Here is a 22643-nt window from a genome sequence, read left to right on the forward strand (position 1 = left end):
GGCAGGGGCTGGGGTAGCACAGTCCAGGCTGCACAATAGCGAGATCTGATTAAATATTGATGTGCACTAATTGGCTACAGGGTTTCAGGACAGCTTGGGCTTTGTTGGGATCATTTGTATTCTTGCTTTGGAAATGGACCCCCCCACACACATAAACCCAACATTTTCGTGTGCAAGTCTTCTCCCTCCTCCTCCTCCTCTTTTCATCCACTCACCCTCTCTCCCTCCCCTGCTTCCAGGCCTCCCGATCCCCCTGTGTGTGTACAAATTAACATGATCTTAACCTCTCCTGATTTTCTACAGCACTGACATGCTGCCAACACCTCTGCAATTAGGCTAAGCTTGCAGAACTGCTTTTTGGTGCAGCAAACAGACCTTGCCCTCGTGGACTGCCCTCTCTTTGCATCTGCATCCGGCCTCTTCTCTTAGCCCTTTCCCTGTTTTCGCCCCCAGAGCAGATGGAAAGGCACTTTTTCCTTCTGAAACGCTCCAGACGTTGACGTGGAACCTCCTATGGCTTGCACCTATAGCTCTGAGTGCAAGCCTGGGAGATGCAAGCACTGTGAGGGGCAGTAGCTTGAAATTTATAGGCCAGGTCATTTCATGGTTTAACTTAAATGTCACAGTCTCCTGCGCTTGGGCTGCCCTGCCCACAACCCCAGCTGTTTTCAGTGTCTCCAACAGATCCATCAGCCACTGGTGTAACAGTAGGCTCCCCCTGCCTCTCCTCTTGCATCTAATAAGCAGGTTGCCCCAACTCTGCCCCTGGGCCGTTCCAAGCCAAGAGCTGCCCCACAAACACCAGCTTTCCAATCACTAGGACCCTGTCTTCAGGATGGGCCACGGAGTCTTGTGATCAGCCTGAGGATCTTTCGTCCTCTGATACCTCGACAGGAGACAGGCTAAGTTGTCTGGAGCCGGTAGCTGCTCCCAGCAGAACAGTCTTAGAGCAAGGGATACGTTCCTGCACAACTTCATGCTCTGCTAAACACCTTTATCCAGTCTTTGGCATTTTAACAATGCTGTTTGCAAAGAACATCCAAGTTAACATCCCTGGTATCAGATCAGATGAGCTAGAGACCTAGCTAAGGCAATAACTGGAGCTGATGGCTTTTTTTTTAGTTGTCTAAGCTCCTGCTTTTTGATAGCTATGATTAAAATTTTAAAGAAAGAATGACATGCATGATCTCCACTATCTTTCAGCTGAATGGTTGAGAGGTATAGTTTGGGGAAAGATATTTGCTAAAGATATTTCCCAAGCTGCTTTTAAATAAATCAGATGGCACAGAGTGAGGTGAGGACTGGACGAAGCACCTTGAGTGCCTTGGTGTGCCTTTGCTGAACATGCCCAGTAACACCCTGTTGACTTTTTACTCCAGTGAATGAAAACAGAACTTCCCAGAGGGGTCTGGTTAATCCAGCCAGCATAGCAAGAACAAGACATATGTTAACAAGAGGATGGCATATCAACATAAATTGATTTGTAGGACCAGATCTTGGAGTCCATGTTCATTTTCACTGAGGGCTTGCTTCCATCAAGATGCATGATCTGGCTCACCTCAATAAAGCCCATTAAAACAGGATTCGGGCGATGTAGGCTCAGCTCTTAGCTTTCTCACTGACTTGCTGGGTGACCTGGATGTATGCCTATATTCCTTAGTTTCCCTAGGATTTAGCTACCTTGCAAAATCTGGAATATCTACAGTCCAAAGCTATCTGATGGGCTGAGGAGTAACAGTCTGAACCAGGCAGACAGTAATCCACTAGGGTGAATTTCCCACATTTTATGTTATTATCCATTTCTCATGCTTCCCAAGGAGATCAACTCTATTGAAATGTCTCTATGTTCCACAGAAACCTTCACACAAAAATCGTATGAATATTGATACCACTTACCCCTGGAACTGTGCAGCTCTCTGTGCAGGAGACGTAACAAAAGCTGAGATGTGCACCCCAAAACAGCTGTTCTGCCTGTTTCAGCCCCTGCCTGGGGAGCAGCAGGATGCAGTTCCAAATCCTCTTTGCTGGAACATGCCAGAGACCCATACACATCCCAGGCGAACCATAGAGGGAAGGAGCTGCTAATTCGTTAACACTCCCTTGGTGTCTTGGCGACTGACAGACACCAAATAAAGGACTTTAATGTTGCCTGAAAATCTGAACAAGGACCCAGAAATTATCTCCTCTCCAGTAAGAGCTAATTAAGGATTCTCGAGAGATGTTTTTTGCACAGGCGGCCTGAGATTATCTTGAGAAAATGAGTTGTGAGTATGTGGACCCGAAAAACATTGGCTGTGCTTTGCAAACATCATTCTTTCTGTCAAAATCTCACATTGTTAATTTGAGGGCCACCCTCTGCAAAGTGCTTGCCCTTTCCAGGGCCATGCGTGGTTCTGAAGGAGAGGGATGTGATTTTTCAGACAAACACAAACCAAAAAAACCCCCACTTCTGAGTTTTATCTCTGGTAATTTTTTCCCCTCTGATCTGATTTTCCTGTAGAAAACAGAAGATTTGAGAAAAGGAAAGTCTCATTGGGAAAAAAAAACCAACCCAACAACAAACCCACACAAAAAGAAAGGTCTGATAAAATAAAAAAGAACATGAGTTTAAAACAGTGTGAAAAAACAATGAAAAATGTTGGACAATTTTACTGGGAATCTGGAGAAGAATGCAGTCGAAGAGCTTGCATGGTGAGGTATTTTTTTCTATTACTTAAAGAAGAAATAAGATAAACTGCTAAAAAGCCATGGCAATCCTGGTTGATCTCTTCAATCCTGATTCCACAGCTGTACCCTCCCCCAGCACATCCCATGAAAGGACACAAACCTAAGCTGGTCTCTGCGGAAGGAGATGGAGCCCTTCCAGTGACATTGGGGCGAGCTTGGACTGATGGAGAAGTTGGTGTTTCCAACTTCCAAGACTTCTCCCTTGTCTTACCCCCACCATAACTCTGCTGCAGGCACTACAAAGCCCTAGCCTTTTTGGTCAGAAGTCACTTTTTATTCCACTCTTACTGGAGAAGTCTGATTCATTAAGAAGTGTCTTACCAGGACATAAAATGTGTCCGTGAGGGACTTGGCCAGCCACCCGCCGACCCGGGTGATTTCCGAAGTGCCTGTGCCCTCAAGATGAAGCTTGGACTGTTTGTTCTCTTTGCTTTAACGATCCTTGCCCCTCTTCTTTGAAATCCTTTGCATTATTCCTTATAGGAATAAAACAAAAAAAGAGTTTAGTTAGTTTGTTTTTTATTTATTTAGCACTAACCCTTCCCCTCCACGTCGAGTTGCACCCGCTTCAAAAGGGGCCACGTGCAGGAGTCTCTGGTGGATCCCCTGACGTGGGGGAGATGGAGAAAATGCCTGATTGATTATCAGAAAAGAGCTAAGTGAGATGAAAAATAGAGTGATGGGTTTCATTTTAAAGGGGAACAGGCCTATCTCAGAGACTAAAATGTCATCAATTTTTTATTAAACAGAATCTTTTCAATAGACAAAACGAGTTTTTCTATCCTCACTCATTCGGTTGTGTTTTCTCTTTCTTCCATTTCTGCTTGCCAGGGGTGCCTCCCGCGTGGGGAGATTCTGCTCTTCCTCTTTCTTTCAGGCTCCTGAATTTGGTAGGCGGTGTGGGGTTAAATGGAGACCTGGACTCTCCAGATGTCTGAACATGTGTTTAAGGCTGTTACTGGTCCACGAAGCATTGGAATGTGCTGAAAGCTGTGATGATGGCTTCTCGTCAGAAGCCCTCTGCTCTTTTCTTCTGGAAATGCTTTCCCCATCAACACAAAAAGCTGCTGGCAAGGGCAGGGCTGGGGAAAGCAAGATCTGCTCTCCATGTCTTCTGAAGAGCTCCTGGCTGACCATCAGCAATTGTTTCCTTTTCCTGATGGTGGTGAATGGGATTTTCTGTCTCTCAACTCCTACAGCTCTTGCTCACTAATTTAACAAGTCCAGGGCCCCTAAGAGAAATTTGGGATTTAAAAAACTTGTGAGATGTATTTTTTTCTTCCTCCATGTACCTTTCAGCCTAGCACAGTAGGGCTGTAGGGCATTGAAGGCTCCTTCATTATAAATATCTGAATGTGACATCATCCTCTCCCCTTGCTCTGGAGCAAGCTCGTCGTCTGAAGGATGGAAAGAAGGATGTGCACCTGATGCTGCTCCTGAGAAGGTTGGGGATACTGAGTTGGCACTGGTACTGCTGTGGCTGAGAGGGGAGCGTAAGAGCAGTAGGAGCTGCTGCTGCACTGGAAAACACTCAGGAAAAGCCACAGGAATGATTAGAAAACATAAGGACTGGGCTTCCAGTATTCTGTCTGGATCATCAAAGAGATTGCAGAGATGAGATGATCAGGTACAGCAATCGCCCACAGCAGAAAAGAAATGTCTTGCTGGAGTGGTATATGTTATAGCTGTGGAGTGTGCACAGCAGGGGAAGTGAAGGATGCTGCAGAGATCAGTCAAAATATCCTGTCACCAATGTGAGTGACAGCTGGCATCCTAAGACACATCATCAGGACATGTTGTGCGCCGCAGTGTTGGTATACAAGTCAGAGGAATAAGAACAAATGCAAAGTCCTGCCCCAGGAGGGAAGCAAGCTCTGCAGCAGCACATGCTGGGGAGCGACTGGCGCTGCTGGAAATGTCCTGGGGTCCTGGTGGGTGGCAGCTGGACATGAGCCATCAGTGTATGATGTATCAGGCTGTATGAAAAGCAGCATGGCCAGCAGATCAAGGGAAGCGCTTATGCCTTTTTACTCAGCACTCATTAGACCCTCCAGGACAAAATGGTCATTCAAAAGGCCCTCCAGGGAAAGACAAGAAACTGAACTGAGTTCCGTGGAGGACCACCAGGAGGTTTGGGAGCTGGAGCATCTGCTCTCTGAGGAGAGGTTAAGGGAGCTGGTCTTGCTCAGCTTGGGGAACAGACAGCTCCAGCCAGATCTGCAGCTGCCATCCCGCTGACAGCAGCTTTCTCACATCCACAGAGGTCATCAAAAAGATGGGGCCAGGCTCTTCACAGTGGTGTATGGTAGGAGGATGAGAGACAGTGGGCATAAGATGAAATAAAAGAAGTTCAGACTGGATATAAGTTAAAAAAATACATAAAAAACCACCATAAAGTTCCCCAGAGAAGCTGGGCGATCACTCAACGCTGGACTGGATCAAGCCCTGGGGGTTATAGCCGACCCTAATTCAAGCAAGAATTTGGACTAGAGACCTTGTGAGATTCCTTCCAGACTGAATTATTCTGTGGCGTAAAGCTACCAAGCCCCTCTGCATGTCAATGGCTGTGAGGTGGTGGCATGGCTGCTGTGTGGACAAGGGGAATGAAACAGGGAAGATTTCCTCTATTAAGAATAATTTGGAGGCTTGCTGCTGAACTTTGCTGAAGGCTTCCTTCTGCCTCAAGGCAGCTGTGACTGGGAACCCAGGAGCTGCAGGCATAAGGCAAGAGCAGCATCACCGGCTGATGCTTCCCAAGCACAGGGAGACAGCGAGTGCAGCATGTTTGTGTCAGAGGTGCAGAAGAGCAGCAGCAAGGCATGAGATCCAGCAGGTTGGAGCAGTGGGAGAGAAGACTCTGTAGAGCAAAGCAGAAGGCTGGAAGGAAAGAGGCAGCAAACAGGGGTGGCAGAGGCATGGAAGGCAAAGAGAGGAAGGGATGGACAAATCAGGGGGAGGCAGGCAGAATAAACCAGTTTATTTCCAAACAACCCAAGATAAGACTCACCAAGATTCAGAGCAGCTTTGGGCTCAGCTGCCATCACATCACCGGAGATGCTTTAAAAGTCACTTTCCATGTACTATAAAATATACATATAGTGCAGCTCCCCCACCTTACTTGGTACCGTGTTACAACCTGTACAACAACTCCTGCTTCTCCTCCCAACCTCTGCCTCGCTCCCCTGTGGGATTTCTTTATTTGCAGATTTAGAAGCAGGTCCCATCACCTGGGCAGCACAAGCATCGCTCAGCTCCTGTGCTAAAAGGTTAGCCGAGTGGCAGCAGAACTGATGCAGTTCTTAGAGGGGTTTTTATAACACATGTACTCTACCCCACCACCCCCCTGGAGGCATGTCAGAAGAGCTCGACACTTCTCCGTTCATCTGCAGTGACAGCTGTCCGTCTGCAGCAGGCTGGCATCTCAACGGATGGCTGCACCCCGGCTGGTGTCTCGCAGTCTGTCCTATGCGGGTGGCCAGAAGAAGACTGATTCAGTAAAAAGGCCTGTGTGGGTGACCACAATTTATTCTAACACACGTTTTACTTTATAAACTGTCCCACTGATTTTCTGTTGCCCGTGCATGACAAGGAGCAGACTCTGAGTCAGATCTGCCTCTGCAGGTTGCACAGATCGATACTGTTTATATGCTTTGTTCACTACTAATTGCTACTTAGCAAGGAATTTAATGAAGAAGTGTCATCCACTTGTGTTAAAATCACCAAAGTGTGAGGAAAGCTGCTTAGTGGCAGGTACATGTATATGCATGTGGGGCTGAGTTGGACTCTTTGCACTTGTAGCTTGGGAAAGCCTCTGTGCAGTGTCATAGAGGCATTTAGGTTGGAAAAGACCTTCAAGATCGTCAGGTCCAATGTGTGTGACTAGAGGTTTGTGGTCCTGCATCCATGGGTGCACTGAGGATGTGTGTGTTTGTACGAAGGTGGTTGTGTGCATGTGCTTGTGCCTTTGAGTGCTGCTTCTCAAGCCACGGGGAGACAGGGCCATGACCGATTTCAGCTGTGCACTATATTTTTGTGCCTGTGCAAGTGTTGGGCTTCTGTAGTGGGGAACATGTGCGCATTGTGGGCATTTGTGTGTGTGCAAGAGATGCGATGTACAGGGAGGCTGGTGTTTCTCACAGGGGCTGCCTCTCATTTGCTGCATTACAGCTTTATCCATGAGCTCCTGGCGTGGAAACCTTGCTACGACTCCAGAATGTACCAGGGAAAAAACCCCACTGACAACAATGCATGTTTAGGATCCATTTACCAGGGGGAATTTTTTTTCACCCCCCTTCTCTTAATCCCTCTTGAGCTGAGCGAACGTGAGCAAAAGAATAAAAAAACACACACAAAAAAAAGAAAGGGCGAGAGTGAGGGAGAAAGAGGATTTCCTTCAAATCTGCTCTTTCTGCCCATGATGGAGTCTCATTCCCATAATCATTTTGACAGGTGTGCAATGGTTGAAAAGTTGGGGGGTACAAGGGCGAGGCAGGGAGGGGGAGCACCAGAAACCCTCTTTCTTGGCGCGGGCAGCCCAGTGCGCCCAGCGCACTGATTAGACATGACAAGCACACCTGCCGTCTCCGCGGCCCTGCAATTAAAGCCTCTTTGAGGTCCCAGGAAGTGACCGCATTAGAAAAGCCCCTCGCAGCCAGCTCCTTAGCATATTTCCAGTGTCATTAGCAAAGCGGCAAAGGCAAGGCACATCGGCGGAGGGCTCTGACATGACCCGTGCTCCCTTCCCCGCTCGGGGAGGGGATGCAAAGTGACTTTTAAAGAGGAGTCTCTTTTTTTGGTGTTTTTTTTTTTTTTTCCCCCCCCTTCCCTTTAAATTTTATTTCCAAGCCCCTCTCGCCGCTCCCTCCCTCCTGCTCTTGGAAATGTTCCATCTTCTCTGGGGTCGGCAGGGGGAAGGGAGCCAGAATTTATTAAAGACAGAAAAGGACTTTGCTAAAACTGGGCGGCTTCTGGGAGGAAAAACCAATTCTGGATTCCAGTGTGTATTCTCCCTCTGCTCCCTGCTTTCCCTTCTTCCTCCTCTTCTCTGCATCTTCTTCCTCTCCTCCATCACCTCCCTGTCCCTCTTTCCTCTCCCACATTCTGCTTTTGATGTTTCTCCCCCCCCTCCCCGGGTGTCCCTTGTCTGGCTGGCTGCGGCCACTGTGAGTGGTGGGAACCAGATGGCGACTGCCTGGTGCACAGCACAGAGACCCTGGTGGGAGCACCACGGGAGGCCAGTGTCACAGGCATCCACACCAGGCGTCCGTCTACCCACCCATCCTCCAAGGGCAGCCCAGCCTTGCAGCTCCTCTCCAAGAAAGGAGAAGTCCTCAGGGCCAGACCCCTTCCCCTCTGACACAGGGCACAGGGAGGACTTTTCCTGAAAGCCCCATGCGTTCACGTGGCTGTGCAGGGCTGAAGGAGGTTTGTGAGCTTGTTGTGCCCCTGAGCTTTGTTTCCACATGAGCTGGGAGGCCCTCATGAGGAGTTTGCCATTCATCCTCAACATTCATAAGGCTTCTGGGGGAGGGAGGCTGTGCCCCTTGAAATTCCTTGAAATTCCTCAGTCTTCATCACAAGTGAAGTCCTAAACCCATCTCTACTCCTCCTTTGTCCACCATCTTTCCTTGCACCTCCCAAGCTTGCTGTAGAGACAGGATTTTCTTGCTGGCCTTCAGACAGAGCACTCTCCCATGCTGTAGAAGATGCTTAGGAGAAGATGCTCTCCCCTCCTTCCTCACTGTCCCTCTACGGCCTTGCTGAACGCTGTCCTTCACTTCCCTCCTAAAGCAGCGCTGGCTGCAGCACCCCTCATTGTGTAGGCACCTGGACCTTCTCTTTGGTCAAGACTGACCCTGATCCACCATGACCTTGCCATGCTCGTACCCGCTGTAGGAGGGGGCTGTGCGTCAGCAGCACCAGAGCTGCGAAGGCGTCATGTCACCCTGCAGTGTGGTGGGCAGGTGAGTGTGACTATTAAGTGTAACAATCCTGACAATAATAAATAATGCACAGGGAGCTTTCCTGCAAAAGCATTCAGGGTTGTTAGACTCAGCTAAGAAGCCCAGGCCTTGACAGCAGAACAAAAGGGTCCCTCAGGGACCGTTGCTGATTCCTTTGTGAACAGTGGGGATTAGCAAAGCCATTTTAGCAAGGTACTGATAGGTCCTTCAGCTCCGGAGTATCGGAGCACTGCGGAGGCTGTAATGGATTCATGCACGCAGCACTGCAGAGGTGGGTAAGGGCTGCCTCTGTTTTGCACAGGCAAAGAGCAAGCACACAGCAGAAAAAATAATTTCAAGAGCAGAGCCCCAGGGCCGTATCCTGGCGTGACTTGGGGCCAAAGCAGCAGCTGGTATCACTCTACCAGAGGACACTTCTCCAGCAGGCAACACTCGCTGTGGAGCAGCATCCAAGCCAGCTCCACCTCCGGAGGTCCCCAGCCCTCTGATGATAAGCATCAACACAGATGTGCCTCCTGGTGACCTCGGTGGCACCTGAGCAGTAAGGCAGGGCTGCACAATGCTGTGGCACATCCCCAATGTCACCAATTCCTCAGCCCGAATTAAGCACAAGGGTGTCTGGGGGGAATTATTTTGGTAAAGATGTGCCTGGCTCTGCCTAACATCCCCTTTGGGGCACTGCTCTACTTCCAAATGACACTAGCTGTCTTTCTGGGCCCTTCCCCCTCCAACAGTGAGGGCAGACCCAGAGCAAACTGCTCCGTTGGTGGGGTGGGAGTGAGGGGCAAGAGGACTCCCTGGCCCTTGTCTGCTCTGGGGATCATGAAAGGAAGAGAATTTGAAAAATGGATCTGCTGAAAAGCCTCAGGTTCAAATGTTCTTCCCTATTTTTTCTCAATTCCTTCCAAGTAACTTTGCAGAAATCTCAAAAATAAAATACTTCAGGCATCTCTCTCTTGGCTTTCCCTTTGTACCACCATGGCACTGAGGACAGCAAGCACTGGCTCCAAGCCTTACAGACCCAAACTGTGCTGAGTGAAAGCAGGAGAGGAGGGAGAGCTGTAGCTGTGGAAAGAAACACAGCCATGAACCTGAAATAATGGCACCAGATGGCTGATCTTCAGTGGTTCTGGCTGTCCCACAGCCCTGTACATCAAACCCTTTGTATCTACTTTGGGTGCAAATGTCTGGATTCCATCCTTCATAATGCTGGTGACAACACCCACAATATGACAACCCCACCAGGCAGCTAGCCAGCCTCCCAATCCCCCGTCCTTGATGGTCTCTGACTTACAAGCTGCCTGGGGACAGTTTTCTCAGAAGGACATGGAGAGGCCTTTTGCAGGTACAGGGACAGGAGAAGAGAGGAACGTCCCCCCTCAAAACAGATATAACTGCAAACACCCTGTGTGATGATACTCATTTCCTGAGCGCTTCTCCCAGCCCACGGTGTGTGGACTTCAGCCTTATAATGATACGTGATTCCCAGCCCAGGCTCCTCTGAGAGCAGAGCAGTGCCCAGGCGCTCCATATGCCACCTCCCACAAGTGTGGGTAGAAGCCAGTGCAGCAGGTTCCCCAGGGTGCCTCAGCTTATCCACCTCTAATGGTGAATAGTGAGGGGTCTGAACCTAAGCTGGCTGGTTCCCTTCTTATCCGGGGAGAAACAGCCCAGGGATCTGCCCGGGGAACCCCCTTAGGATGTCCTTGTGGTGACCACGCTCTTCTTAGATGATGGAAAATAAAAAAAAAAAACAAGCGGGTTTGGTTGGTCACACACCTTTGGAGGAGAGGAGGAGAATCCCACCCTCCTAGCCCACAGACACCCCATGCGCGTGGCCACCTCTTGTCCCCACTTCTGTTGTGCGCCGAAAGCTCCTGCAAGAAAGCTCCCTCAGGAGCATCCCTCATGACTGTGGGAAGTGGTGCAGGGGTGCTCAGCCGAATGCATGGGGTGATCCTTGGCGCTGCTGCCGTGCTGCGGAGCACGAGGTTGGGGCAGCAGGTGTCTCTTGCCTACTGCTGAGTGCCGCTGGTGGGAGAAAAGGGCCGTAAAGCTGAATGGGAGTGGGAGGTGGAGCATGAGATGAGCAGAGAGTAAAGAAGAAGGGTGAAAGGAAGAGATGAACGGAAAAAGAGAAGCTAGAAGGAGGGGCAAATACTGCAGGAGGAGTGAAGCAGAGACTGAGGACGAGCTCCGAGCCCGCTTCGTCACTCCAGGTCCCCCCAGGGGACAGGTATCCAGTCTGTGGAGCAGGCGAGTGCTGTTCCAAAGTAATGGTTAAATCAATGTGTTTACGGATGATGACACTAGAGTGACACACAGTGGAGAAGCCTCATGAAAAAATAAACAGGTAATAATCACACTGCGATGTGCACACTCCACTTCTCATTATTGCAGAAAAAAAGCCCACCAGGGTTCAACGGTTCAGGAGATTAACCATTCCCTTCCTGGATAGGACCCTGCCCAGAGGGTGCTTGCTCTCGGAGGGGGGGGGCACCTCCTGCCTCCCCTATCACAAAAGGTGCAGCAGTACTTGCAGACATCTCAGCACAAGCTGAGGGATGTGACCTATGGGAAAGTGTGGGGAAGATGTGCTCACAGCCTGGATGAGCAGGAGAAAGGAGAAAGGCTCCAGAAAGGGAAGGCAGCCTCAGTAGCAGCTTGCTGGCTTCACACAAGAGGGATTTCCACCACTATTTCTGCACAAACCAGCTGCTCTGTGGGCATTGCTGACCACCACATCTCCCCTGAAGCCCATTTCTGTACCCGTGGCCTCCCGTGCACGCAGGGGCAGCCCCCAGGGACCCACTCCCACGCAGCTCAGCGCCAGTACTGACTCTCTGAGCCAACTTGTCTCCGGAGATCCTCCCCTCTGCCATCCTACCCCAGCTGCCCCTGAGAGCACAGAGATCCTCTGGCCAAGTAAAACAGAAGGGGAACAACTTTTTAGATGTGTTATTTAATACACTTATTTACAGACAACTTGAGGAGATACATTTAACGAGCAAATGGCAAATAACCACTTGGCTGAGCCAGCACCAACAGCGATGCATCTTCGAGACCCTGGAGGCAGCTGGGGAGAGCTGGTGGGTGATGCAGGGCTCCATGAGACCTCCAGCACCAGTGACAGGCTCTCTCCATACAGCAATGGTCAATCCAGGCCACCTCCTCACCCAGACCTGCCAGACCAAGGCCTTCTCTGTGGCCAGGGAGAGAAGCAGGAGCATCGACTTGTGGTTGTGAATTGGTCACCCATAAAAACCAGATTGTCCTGTTGGGCCGTGCTGCCTTTTGTTGACAGTAATGGGGACCCAGAGCCCCCAGGTGACTTGTTGCTCATTTGAAGCCTGGGTGGAAGGAGCTGGTCCAACCCTCACTGCTTCTCACAACCCCAATGGGGAAATTACAGCAACAAATACAACCTATGCTTTTCTAAAATGGATTTACAGGCAAATGTTTCCTGCCACTGCCTGGGCTGCTCATTCGTTGATACTTTGATTGATATATAAAGAAAAGGTGCGAAGGCAGTACCCGTATCTGTGTGTGCCCCCATGTCCTTCACATGCCCCTTCACTGGGCCATGACGGCAGGAGAAGAGAGTTGCTTTGATTCCCTTGCTATTCAAATCTCCACAGCAAGAGACAGGAAAGCCCTGGCAGGTAGCAAGCAAGTGTTTATCAAGTTCTGGGGAAGACTCCACCTTTCCTAAAGCTGTTCCTAGAGCAGCCAGACCCTGCTTTGCTGTGTGCTTTCATTGCCTATCCTTTCTGTGTTTAAGTGACTACACGCTATATGCCCCCTGTATGGGAGTATGTCCTATTAATGTCAGTAGGAGATAGGTAAAGTTGCTCCAAGTAAAGAAAAAGCCCTAGAGGGATCTATGATGTGAATATGATACTGGAAAAGTACTCCTGGGCAGCCTGAACTTGCCTCTTCCCTCTCTAGCTAAAGGAAAGTTTGAAAGGAACATCCTCTTCTTATAGGAGCAATAGCTCTCCTTCATCCCTCCCTGCTGCACATTTCCTAATCTATTTTCTAGCACCTCCGTAACTCCACTGCCACATCCACAACACAACTCACCTATTCTGCAGGCTTCTTGACATTGTCCCACCCTCCATCAAACAGAAAACTTGCATAAAATAGTTCAAGTCCCCAAATCCATGTGTTCCAGGAGGAGATCCAGGGAAACCCAGAGTATCACAGTTACCATGGGGTGAGATAAAAGCTGATGTTTCTTACTCCAGCCCTCGCCCCTCTCTGCCTGCTGTGATTTCAGGATATGAGATCTTTACTGTGCCAGGGAACCTTTATATCTTAAATGTTTAGAGGAAAACATGGAATAGCCAACCAGAAGTCAAGCTACATGGTGAGAAAGGGGGAAAATCCTTCCTGCCCTTAAGAAAGATCAACAGGCACACTGAAACATGGTGTTAATGTGGTATAAATAGCTTGGGAAAAGGTAGCGGTCGCCCCTTCATTTCCCCATGTGCTCTTCCTCCTTCGTTACCTGTTATTACAAGCTTTACTGCAAGGGGCTGAGATTTGTACAGCTCCCTTCCCTCCCTCCTCCATCTCCTGCCTTGGCAGGACAGCTGGGGGAGGCACGCAGTGACAGCAGCAGGGTGACAGTGCAAGCAGGGACAAGATTGAGAAGGCGAAGGGGTTTTCTCTGAGGCACTTGGTCTGTCCGGGAATTTGCGCTTCAGCCTTTCAAGAAGAAGCAATGAAGACCCCAAGGTGGTGGATGAGTGCTACCTCTCCAGAAGGTCTTCAAGCACCAAATGTGTCCCCTGGCCACACAGCAGCTTTTCAAATGGGCACATTGAGCTAGGGGAAGGCATCACCCCAGCCTCAGGAGTGCACCTGTCTTCCATACAACTCATAAAGAAGGTCTGGACAGCATGGACAGGAGCAGCAAACCATCACCTCTGCTGCCTGCAGTTCCCTCTTTGCCTCCACCCAGAGAAAGCCCCGTTGTGGATGCAGGCAAGGCCAGAAATGGGCTCTGCAGTTCACCAGGCAACCCCTGGTGTCATCATTGCTGGGTGGCACTTGATGCTGAAGGATGCCACCTCCTCCCTTGCCTGCGGCTGGAAAGCTGTCTGCCCGTCTCCTTTCACTAGTCTCATTTCTTGAATCTGTTGACTCTGGAACAGCTTCAAAGTGTCAGCGCTGGCCGTCTCCCAGGGAGAAGGAGCGTTTTGTAAAATGTTAGCCGTGTCCCTATTCATTACGAAGCCATGAAAGGCCTGCAGCACAGAACAATCGCTTCACTGCTGCGCAATGGAAACAGCTTTTTGGGCAGCCAAGACAGGCAGCTTGGCCCCATCCGAGGGGCACACAGCCCCTTCCCTCCAGCACGCACACCGCCCTGGGTGCTGCTCCCCAGCTCTGCAGTGCCCGTGGGGTTGTCCTAGGTGTGGACGGGTGGGTGGGTGGGTGGATGGATGAAGAAAGCAACTGAGCTGCTTCTCTTCCACCAGCGTGTGGGTGGTGGGGGAAGGGAGAGGTAATGGAGGAGGAGACTGAACTACAGCTCCTTGTCAGTTTAACCAAGATAACCAATATTAGACACAATATCCATTTGCTGCACAAACCGGCAGTCCCTGCATCTAAGAAGTAGTTCAAATGCCATCATGGTGTGTGAGGGCTTGGGATGCACCCAGGGGTCCATGCGCTGGTTACACTTAAACTTCTACTTGCCAGCAAAAATGTAGATGGAGATGCATGCCTTCTGCTTCCTTGATTCGGAACTCTGTTCACGTCCCCGACAAGCACACAAGCAGGTTGGCCTCACACAGATTCTCAGGACAGGCATGTTTTGCCCCAAACCATCAATATTTTCCACTGTCAGGCAGCAGAGCTGGCTGTAGTTCTTGACTGCAATAGAAAAGCTTTTCACATGAGGAATTTGGATCTTGCTCCAAATGTGCTTGGAAGAGGGCCTGGATCTGAGCACGGGGTTGCACTCCTGTGTGGGTGCAGTCAAGGCTGCATGATGCCCTTGAGGATACAGACTGTTGCCCATTTCTGATCTTACTTATGGGTTGATCTCGTTGCCTGAGGTTCCTTTTGCTTGCTACATGGCATCCTTTGACTCCCGCCCCACACCTAGATATGGTGGGGCAGCCCAGAAGCCAATGGAGGGGCCTATGAGCCACTGAAAAGCATCTGAAATCCAACCACACCTTGCCCTGAAGCATCTATGTAAGCTCCTTTTGGGAAGGATTTTGTTAATGCAGGGGGGATTACATCAACAGCTCTCTGCTCCAGCATTAGTTTGTTTGGGATGTTGGACAAGCAAATCAATCAGCCTCAGTCCAACCCTGAGGAGCGGATAAATGTTTCTTGCCTTTATTGTAAAGACTGGGAAACTGAGGCACATAGGGATTTAAGTGGCTTTAAAATAAAGAAAGCAAAAAAGAAGATAATCACAGAGAAAGTCAGCCGGAGAGAGGGGGATCGAATGCAAACCTCCCGGGTGCCAGCCATCAGCTCAAACGGCTTTCCTCTGTCCCAAGGCTCCCACTTTCTGCCACAGCTGCGGAGCGATGCTCGACTTTGGGCTGAGCACGGGGTCCAGCCTCTGCATCTCCTTGTGAGATGGGCTGAGTCATGGACAGGCAGCAGAGGGCTCCTGGACAGGGACACGCGGATGGGCAAGACAGACAGACAGGAGAGCTAAACTCCAGTTCTGCCCAGGCAGGAACGGGAAGCAGGGCGGGGGGAGAAGGCAAGGTTTTGTTAAGACAGTGGCTAGACCCTCAGGACTGAGAGCTCATCCATATTTCAAATACCAGTTAGACAAACAAAACAAGAACCAGAGAGGCAAGCAAGGAGCCCGTTTGTCATATCAAAAGGGGTTTCAGTGGTACCTTCCTTGCCCTCCTGTCCCCTTGAAGTTTGTAGCTGGGGGGGGGGGGGGGGGGAGAAGGGACAGCTCCCTCTCCAGCCGAATGGCTCCCTGCCACAGCTGGAGATGGCCTGTGTGTAATTAACCTCCAAGCCAATCCCCCAGTGGTGGCTGCCAGGCAGATCAAAGAACTCACACATCTTTGTCTGAAACCGGCAGCCAAGGGGAGCTGGGAGGAAAGCAGAGCAGGGGTGGGAGAGAGAGCGTGAGCGCGTGTGTGTGCTCCTAATTGATAAAAAGGGAAGAGCATCTTCCTCCGAGAGATCTTAAGCCCCATCAAAATGCAGGAGAAGAAGACGACGACGGGAGGAAAAAAAATTCCTTTCCCTTACAGGAGCGTGCCAAAATCCAGCTGCTTTCAACAAAAAAGGTGGTCGCTGCTTCAGGGGCCAGGTCAGCCCCCAGGCAGGGCTGGAAAGAGGGGGCACTGGTGGTTGTGGTATTGCTGCTGCTTGGCAGGCACGTGGGCCAGGATGGTGGCTCCAGCTTTGCCCAGGGTGGGGAGGATGGAGTGGCCATCCCAGGTTTGCCGTGGGGATCCTTTGCAAGGTGAGGATCTGCAGGAGCGCTCCAAAGGATGAGCTCAGCCATCTGCCTCATCTTCTTTTGCAGCACCAGTAAAAAGAAGGGTGAAACCCAGCATAGTCTACAGCTAACCTTGCGTGTTCTGGCATGGGGCTTGGTCAATTTGTTTACTGCATAACTGCATGTTTTGGAAGGTGGCCCAAGCAAATGACTAGGCCACTGATGAGCTCCTGGCTGGAGCTCAAACTACTGGTTTTGGCAGAAAGGATCACCAGATATGACAGAAGAAAAATAATGTTGTGAGGGTTAGCTGGATTTTACAGGTGGTTAAAGGGGATTGACCCGAGAAACTGTCAAGCTTCACAGATAACCAGAGGCAGGGGTTGGGGAACCTTCTGCGTCTGACTTAGGACAATAACCCAGACCTCTTGTTCTGACCATAGCACAGGTGTTCAGGCTGCTTCTGCAGCCAGGATGACCAGGAGGGAGCAGTTTGCCTTCTCCTGCTAGCAGAACACCTGATGGGACAGATCAAGCATCCTGGTGTCACCAGGCATATTCCCAATCAACTCTAACACCATAACTGCAGGCCGGAGGTCTTTCCTAGAGCCTTAGAGGCAAAACACACCTCACACAGCTTCACCCATCCAAAAATGAGGCATCTGAGTCTAAGCACCCCTTTGCAACCCCCCGGAGAGGGACAGCAGTGCTGCCCAAAGCTGATTCACTGCCCCTGAATTTGGAGTGCTAGACAGGTGGAAAAAAACCACCTGCCAAAGGGTCTGCTGTTTTTCCACCACTTTCAACAAAAAAACCTCAGCTTCCCAGGAATTGTAACATACATCAGTAGACCATGGGGTTTCAGTGGGTTGATCCTAAACTGAGTCCAACTGTTTGTGTTTGGCTAAGGCACAGTTTTAACAAATAGCATATTCCTTGACCCATGGGATTCAGTGCAGTTAGTCTTTTCTTGACAAAATGCCAAAGGCTACATCCACACAAGTGCGTGGAGATGGAGAGATGAAAATGCAGAAATCTCCATATGGCACATCCTCAAGGGCAGGGCAGTTCCATAGCCACAGGCACCCTTGGGTGGTGCATATATTTACCCCAATAACTACTCACATTATTTACACTGTTATTTTGCTGTATGCAAAGGTTCACTTGGGAATAAAGCAACTTGATTTGGTTAATTTTTAAATTGTATTTTAAAAAATGTACTGAATAAAAGGGTTGAAGCAAAATTTCCAACTATTTACTGTAATGCAGATTGAGGTGAGCACCACCCCAGCATCAACCTGCTTCAAGCAAGTGAAAGTCAGTTCATGAAGGAGAGACCAGATTTATCATTTTGGCTGGATGGAGTTTCCAGGGCAGGAATCTCATTGCAGAAGCCTCTTATTTTGCTTTTAATTCAAGAAAATGCAAGGCAAAAGAGAAACTTGCTGGTGATCAGGTGATGTAGTATTTATATTGTCAACATGGATGTAGGTGACTGAGAAGGGAGGAAGCAGGAGTTGTTTGTAGATATTGTGCTCTGGAAATATGCAAAGAGCCTTCAAAGAGATTGTGTGACCTGATAAAAGAGCATATTAAAACTGGGCAACATGTCAGGTTACGTGCACAATGTGTTAATCAGAAGCCTTCCACTCCTGGACTGTCACAGCCAATAGTGAAGAAGGGGACACCAACCCACTTTAAAACAAAAGCAGCACTCTGAAGATCATGCAGCCTTTACCACTTGGATTTGAAAAAACAAAACAAAGCCTGAAACCTAAAGGAGTTACTTACAGAAATACACAAATGAGTCCTCAGCATGTCCCTGTGCACGCACAGGGTTATGGGCCACAGCTCAGGAACAGCATCCCTGCCTCAGGTCTCAGCTTTGTGTCACAGCACTCTCAAAACTCACCAGCTGCAACAAGGCCTTTACCATCCCCCACCAGGTTAACTTCAATAAGCAGTTCCCACACCTTGCCCCAGCACAGCCACCGATCCCCACAAGGTCTCAACAGTTCATCTACTGTCCATGCTGTTCCTTCAGCCTCTTCAGGCCAGCCCACCCTGCTTCTTGCCTCTGCTGTGTCCAGATTCTCCCTTCTCCGGGCTCCTCTCCCAGCCAGCCTCTCCTCATCCCAGCCCCTGCTCCTCCCAGGGCCTCTCCTTGTCTTTGCAACATCCAGGGCACTCTCTCTCCTCCCTCTGCTTCTTTGGGGTCTCTCTTCATCCAGAGCTCCTCTTCCTGTCCCCCTTAGAGCTATTTAACTACTTAGCAGGAACCAGCCACAGCTGCACATTATCCCCATCAGCCAACCCACCACCCCTGAAGCCAGCCCACAGCTGGATATTATCAATGTTAATTAACCTGCCTTCATTCCTCTACAGCTCTGCAGCTGAAGAAGCCCACAGGTCCATTCTGCTTCTTGTGGAGAACAAAAACGCCATCGATGAAAACCCCGCCATGCATGGCAGATGGTTTGATGGCACCCAGCAGCACACTTCAGTTTGTTGGTATTTGGCAAGATCTAAAGACCCAACTTGATTGAGTAGAAAAGGCATTTCCCAGCTTGAGCTCTCCAGAGCATGGCAGTTGGGCTTGGGTGTAGTGCAGCTATGCAGGGTGATAGCCACGTCCCAGCCTAGAGAAAACTGGAAAACTGCATCCTTTTCTTGGTAAAAGGGAGAGTTCTATTGTTGTAGTTTTGGAACAGAAATAATGGGGGTAATAAAAGCAAAAAGAGGTTGGTTGTGTTTTTTTATTATTCCCCAAGCCAAATGGGTTGTGGGGGCTGGCTCAACACAGGAATACCCAGATTACAAGGAGGAAAAGGCAGACCAATTGGATATTTCAAATTCCTTTCAAAACTTAAAGACTCAGAAAGATCACTCGATTTTAGTAGATCAAGTCCTGAGGCCTCAAAAAAATTATACTTGCTGCCATGAGCATAGTGACTCCCCAAACCTACCACGTCCTAGGTGGAAAGCTGAGGTCGCTGTATGCCAATCCAGGGAGATCACGGAGTCACTCCACGCCGATTCGGCGCTCTGGGCAGCGTGGGATGCACAGGGTCACTGCCCTGGAGCAAAAGCTATCCTCATGGTGCCCCAGGGGGCTGCAAGGTGCCCCCCAAAAATACCTCACTCAAACCATGGACCGAGATGACACTCTTGGGTGGGATGAGGCATTCAGGACCCAAAGCCTGGTGCGCATGGCATGGCTCAGCCCCATCCCCAGCGTCTGCAGGACCCTCAAAGGGAAGAGAGGTGGATAATAGACACAAACAGCAGTAACTGCTTTTAGCCATGTGATTTCCACAGACCATGCTTTTGCCTTCAGCACATTATTTTTTTTCACTTACTCAGGCTCAGGTTAAGCTAATGGTCTTGCTCTTTTGAGTCCAGAGCAGCTAATGAGGCTGTGTTCTGCTGCATTTTTTTCTCCTCTGCTCATCCTGCTGGTATCTCAGCCCCTATTCAGTTACATTGCAATAATATATACTGTAAGGCTTTCCTAACCCCGAGATCCCCCCAGGCAGATTTTGTAGAGTATCCATTTAAAAGGATATTAATGAAACAACTTTTACTTAATTAAAGCCGGTTATTGACTAACCCATATGCTCAGCAACACTCACTTGCTGACCAGTATAAAATGATTTGATTTCCCATCTTACCACCTGACTTCAAGCAAGGATTTCAGATATTAACTGGCTTTCTGAAAATCCGTGTGCTGTTAAACGGCGAGCAGCCAGGCTTGGGGCTCTTTGGGTCAGTTTTTACTGGACACTTCAGGGGAGGTATCTGGGTTCAGGTAAGGGCAGGTTTTTGCAGATCCTAGAATTTAGGGCTGTTTTCTGCTTTAAGGTAAATTTGCAGTAACTTCATTATAAAGTTTCCTAATGAACTTCAACACAGATGAGTTTTGGTCTGAAGACGTGTCTGTGGAGGACAAGAAGGCCAGGAGACAAGCAGTCTGCAGGTTATTGTAGCAGGTAAGAGGCTGGGGTTTGGGGGTTCGTTTATTTTTTTTTGTTTCTCTGTATTTTCCAGAAATAATTTTTATGCCCTACACTAGCGAATTCCAGGCGTTCCTTCCCATTTGCACCATGGAGTTATTTTGGCTATTCATTTGATCTCATTTCTTCCCGTGAACAAGACCCAAACTACACAAATGTCTCACTTCAGCATTTCTCTTAAAAAAGAGCGTTTATATTTCTGGGGCTGGGTTCACAAGACGCCCCTTCCCAACCGGCCTGACGTCACCTCCCCCACCTAGCCTGAGGGCTCAGCACCCATCCAAGCAGCCCCGTCTCAGATCCCATCCCTGCTAGCTTCCAGCAGGGCTGTCAGATAAAAGAGGACCCTTGCTCCCACCATTTTGTAGCAGCACCCTAAATCCTGTCAGGAATCCAGCCCTTTGTTTCCACAGCTCATGCCTGCAAAGAGATGAAAGGTGCTCCAAGAAAACAAGTTACTCCACAAGCAGAGGAACTAACGAAGCCCAATTCCCTGCAGGTTTGCCTCTTGTAGCTGGATTCTCTGATGTTTGGAGCGGTGTGAACTCGGACTGGAAGATGCCCCATGCCCAGGGTTTTCCGAGTGGCTTTTTCTCCCTGGTGCAATCTCCAGTGTCTCATTAAGGTTGAAAACGTGCTGCAGTCTTGCCCTCTCTCAGGCTGTTAGTAGGGTTTTGGTGTTACATCCGATTGCTTTATTTCATCATATCTTTTTAGACCACATTTATCAACCACAGCTAAATGTGGTTAAAGCTGGATGATGAGTTCAAGTGTCAGCGGTTGGAAAGACAGGTGGTAGACGCATACACAAAACTGTGATTGCAAACATCCTTTTTTTTTTGAAAATAAATTAAAAGTAAGTGGCAAGGAGCTGGCCCAGGCTGCCCAGAGCAGCTGTGGGTGCCCCATCCCTGGCAGTGTCCAAGGCCAGGCTGGATGGGGCTGGGAGCAGCCTGGGCTGGTGGTGGGTGTCCCTGCCCACTGCAGGGGATTTGAACTAGATGGACTTTAAGGTCCCTTCCAACCCAAACCATTCAATGATTCTTTGATTTATAGGTGCCACATATTTGCAAATGATTCCTGTTTCAGGCTGGCCCAAAACCAAATGGACAGAATTTTTCAGCTCAGCCCATGAATATAAGACTTCATTATCATGAATAAGCTCAAAGCATGCTCCTCTCCCTCCTTCCAGGCACACCAGGGATTGTATCTCAAGGAGGACATAAAGATAGCAGAGCCCCATCTCAGCACCGGCAAGTGCAAGTGCACACGGAAAAACACAAACATGGACTCAGGAGAGCAGAATGGATGAAGATAGTGAAGCAAAGACGTGTATGTACGAGGGTGTTTGCACAAACCAGCTTGCATGCATGCGGTAGATCAAAGCTGGTGCTCATCCATACCCTTTCTGCTGTGGACACTGCAAAGTCTGTGTGGGTCTATCCAGGTTCACGATGTTCAGAGATGTTCCTTGTTGCAGTCTCATGAGAAACCAATGCTGAATTGCAAAGCCGATTGAATCTTCTGGTGAGAAAATAAAAGTGCACACAGCTTTCAGTGGCAGTCTCGGTTGTACCGGAGGGCTGTCTCTGTTGCTGGAGCACGGTAACATGGTGATGTGTGTGGTGTGTGCAGATCAGGAGAGAGCTCACTTTCACAGGCAGCAATGGTGGGGTGTAGCCCTTCCACTGGGGAGGAAGGAATCAGTATCAAAATCAATAGCTCTTCTTCTCAGGGAGGAGAATTACCTAAGCAGGGAGAAATGGTTCCCTTGCAGCTGGTTGATTTTGGTAATCCATTATTAATGCTTGAGTTACAGGCCTGGCACTGTCAAAGGTCGCGTTGGTATGAGAGCACATCAGCTGTTCCCAAACATTTCACCCTGCAGCACCTTTGCGGTGGCCAGGGGAGTTCGTATGGCAATTCTTGTTAGCCTTTGCCCGTGGTTTCTCTCTGTCAAGGTCCCCAAGAAGCCTTCTTCCATATGACATGATAAAATCTCGACACAAGGGCAAATATCAAGACACACCTCATCCCATTGGGGCTGCATTTCATCCCTGAGATGAGGAGAGGAGAACCTGCTGAGCACAATTTTGTCTTCCTTGCCACACTGAGGTGTTGGTTACTGAACAGTCTCAAAGGGAATCAGTGGCGTTATAGACGGGAAACCTGAATGAAAAAACTAAGGATGCAATCGAAAAGAAGGATGCTGAATTTGGATGAGGTCATGGCTTAGTTTAGGAGTCACGATACTGTTTAAATTGACTCAGCAGTCTTGACATCTAGTATTCATGTGGCTTTGAAGCAGATGGGTGAAGCTATCTTACATCATTTACTCCCACAAGATTTCCACCGCTTTCAATGTATTCTCCGAAGAACATCTCAAATTCTCTGAGAACAGCTGTACCACAGCATGGAACAGCTCTCAACCAAAACCCCAAACCCAAACCCAGCTTCAGACATAAGCTTGCAGCTCAAACCTGTCTTTACTATTGGCCA

This window comes from Falco peregrinus, chromosome 13 (assembly GCF_023634155.1).
Source record: "Falco peregrinus isolate bFalPer1 chromosome 13, bFalPer1.pri, whole genome shotgun sequence".
Lineage (NCBI taxonomy): Eukaryota > Metazoa > Chordata > Aves > Falconiformes > Falconidae > Falco > Falco peregrinus.